Genomic DNA, 3,206 nt, shown 5'->3' with positions numbered 1-3,206 from the left:
ACCTTGCCCCTTCCGACTACCATTTGTTTCGATCGATGCAGAACGCTTTGACTGGAATACACTTCATTTCAGAACAGGGTATCAAAAATTGGCTCGATTCATTCTTGGCTTCAAAAGATGAACGCTTCTTCCGCGACGGAATCCATAAATTGCCAGAAAGATGGGAAAAAGTAGTGGCTAGCAATGGACAATACTTTCAATAATGTATTAATTCATTTTATCATTCAAATAAATGCGTTTTTCAAGCAAAAAAACGGACCGAATTAAGTTGTACACCCAATAGTTATTCGATAAAATCGCCTTCAGCGGCAATAACAGCTTCAATTCTCTGCCGAAAACGTTTGCATGCCCGAATCAAATAATCCTCGTCCATATGCGTCATTACTCTGGTAATAGCTGCTCTGAGGGAATCAAGCGTGTTATGGGGATGTTTATTGGTCTTCCGTTCAACAACGCCCCATACGTAGTAATCTAAAGGATTAAGATCCGGGAAGCTAGGTGGCCACATGTTTGGGGTTATGTAATTATTCAGATTCTCGAACATCTAATCTTGCGTCATCATGGCTTTATGTGAAGGAGCAGAGTCCTGTTGGAATACGTATGGCCTCTCATCACGCACGCTATCTATCCAGATCTATTTACAACTGCTTCCAAAACCTCAATGTAGGCAGCAGCATTCACCCGAAGTCCTTGAGGAAGGAAGTGAGGTGGCATGACGTGTCCTTCATTGCTTACTACTCCTAAAACTATGACAGTTGCCGTAAACTTTATGTGCATAACATGAGGTATATACTGTATATGCCATCCTTCTGCTCTCGTAATAAGTGGCGGCGCTAGCGTGTCAAGCAATAGTTGTCTCTCTCTTGAAGTTAGGACGCGTCCCGAAATCTACAAAAAATCGGTGCACAAACCTTTTAGACCACGAGTGTACACATAACCATAAAGTTCAATAAGAAATTAACAACATATTTTTTATTTATTTTTAAAAAATGTTACACAGATATGTTAAAAATAAAATATTACGTGTGAAAATGCAGAATACAAACATATATTAAATCGTGTTTATTATAAATAAATGCATATACTTATACCTATTAAAAAAAATATCAGCAGAGAGGAAGCAATATAAATCAGAAAATAAACATTAAAGTCCATAAAATTATATATTTAACAATATTTATGCGATTAAAAAATAATAACGCAATTTTGAAGAAACTTTTAGCTTAGATACTACCTTTATAGGAAAGTATTACTGGTTATAAATGAAGCAGTGATAAATTATTGTTGCTCAATATTTTTATTACTCACCAAGTACTAATATTACTGAGCAACAATAATTTATCACTGGTCCATTTATTACAGCCAGTGATACTTTTCTATAAGCAGAGTACAGCAACATATATTTTTTTAATTTTATATATACATAATATCAAGTAATAGAAATAGGATTTAATAACAACACAATATCCAAAATCGAGTAATAAGATATCTTTAAGACGTCTTTAAGACAAATTTATAATTTGCACATTTTGAACCTGTAACATATTTTCAATTCTTAAATAACAAACAAATAATTGGTATAAATAATAGTGTTCGAGATTCGAACTAAAAGGACGGTTACCGTCACATATTCTCACACAGTTCCATTCGGCTAGAGGCATATTTTGAAAGATACGGCTGTCGATGTTTCTAATTAGGAACAACATCGACTCAGTTCGTCCTTTCGTGCGTTTTGATCGCACGTGCGAATCACGTGCGACCACAGCTTCGCGAGGCTAGCGAGCCGCCGGCACGTCGCGAGGATCCGAACAGTCGCTATGGCAACGACCGGCGAAAACAAGGATTCCGCAAATCGGCGGGCGCCGCGAGAAGCTCGCATTCCGCGTTGAAAAACGATAAACGAAGATGTAGACTCACGCTGGTCGCGAGGAACCGTTTCGTCTCGCTTCTTTTGGTCCAATCCGCGCGCGCCAGAGAACTCTCAAAAACCTATATATGCGGCCACGTACATCGGCCGTCATACAGACACACATACAGTGCGTTCGTTGCTCGTTGCGCTCTCTGTGCGCTGTCTCGTTGCACTCGTTACTCTCTATGCGCACAGTGCTCGGTTCTCTCTTTGTGCGCTCTGTTCGGTTCAGTTCGTTCTCTCGGCCGTTTCACGGTCTGTCTCTTTCGACTAGTTTCGCGTTCAAAATCGAGTCTCAGATCGGTCAGCGGTACGAGCGGCAGGTTCGTTCCTCGCTCTAGATCAAAACTCTCAGAGAGCCTCGTCGCGATCTCTCGTTCGTTCGGTCGCACGGGCGCCGGCGATCTCTCTCGTCGATCGGCCGGTGCTTCTCGCGTGTCGCGACGTCGCTCAACCTATTCGCGATCTGCTCCGCTGACCATCATCTAAAGTTTAATTTCTCGCGTACGTGCTGGCGCGAGCGGACTTCGGACCTCAGACGAACGGCAGATTTCGAATGAGTCTAGCCGCTTTGCTGGCTCATTAAGGATCCGCGTATCGGAGCTCTCTCGTCGATCGTTGCCAACGGCCGCGCGCCGCTCATCATTTCTGTAAATCTGTGTAATTTGTGATACGTTCTCGAGTCTAAGCCCGACGTTCTCATTCGCATACGCGTTATCGAGTCGAAGGCCTCGCGACTCAAGATCTCCGTCGCTCGCGGCAAGATCTCCGTCGTGTGAGTATCGGTTCGATACCCAGCAAGATTTCCGTCGCGTCGAGCACGGCCTTCATAGCAGGACTCGCCGAAGATTTCCGTCGATCGTACCGTCACGAGACCGGGTGAACTTTAAACGAGAGCTCAAGTGTTGAATAAAGTTTGTGCAATATCGTCGCTTCAGTGTTCGACTCTATTCTTTCGCCGCCCAATCCCACTCCCACGCACGACGCCGGTGCCTCGCGCGAGGCAGTCCCGGCGCTTTTGAGTCGGTCCTCGGCTGACCACAGTCGATTCCAACACAAATAGCTTTTTCTGAGGAGTATTTATACATACATTGTGATATCGCCGCAGTTATCCCATTAATATTATATTCATTTACTACTTGTTCTTTATTTGGTAATGTAAATTGATTGTTTTCTTTATTAGAAGATGTCAAATAATGATGTCCTTTATTAGATGTCAGCAAATCTTGTTTTTCTTTAGGTAATATCAGAAGATTTTGTTCTGTATCAAGTGATGATGATTGATCTCCTTCATGAG

At 42.5% G+C, this 3,206-nt stretch overlaps 1 protein-coding gene across 2 annotated transcripts in view; it reads right to left on the bottom strand.

The window, feature by feature from the left end:
• Nucleotides 1–3,206, bottom strand: part of LOC116850184 (MORN repeat-containing protein 4 homolog) — a 125,517-nt gene that overhangs the window by 89,488 nt on the left and 32,823 nt on the right. The window contains exon 1 of one of the 2 annotated variants that reach the window (XM_032828164.1): nucleotides 794–888. The exons of the other annotated variant lie outside the window; for it this stretch is intronic. The gene's annotated coding sequence lies outside the window, so the exon portion shown is untranslated. Of the gene's footprint in view, nucleotides 1–793; nucleotides 889–3,206 lie in introns of those variants that run through there. 2 annotated transcript variants of the gene reach the window in all.

This window comes from Odontomachus brunneus, unplaced genomic scaffold (genome assembly GCF_010583005.1).
Source record: "Odontomachus brunneus isolate Ranch 3 - 2012 unplaced genomic scaffold, Obru_v1 Obru_scaffold_135, whole genome shotgun sequence".
Taxonomy (NCBI): domain Eukaryota; kingdom Metazoa; phylum Arthropoda; class Insecta; order Hymenoptera; family Formicidae; genus Odontomachus; species Odontomachus brunneus.
This window is presented reverse-complemented; position numbering and strand designations above follow the sequence as displayed.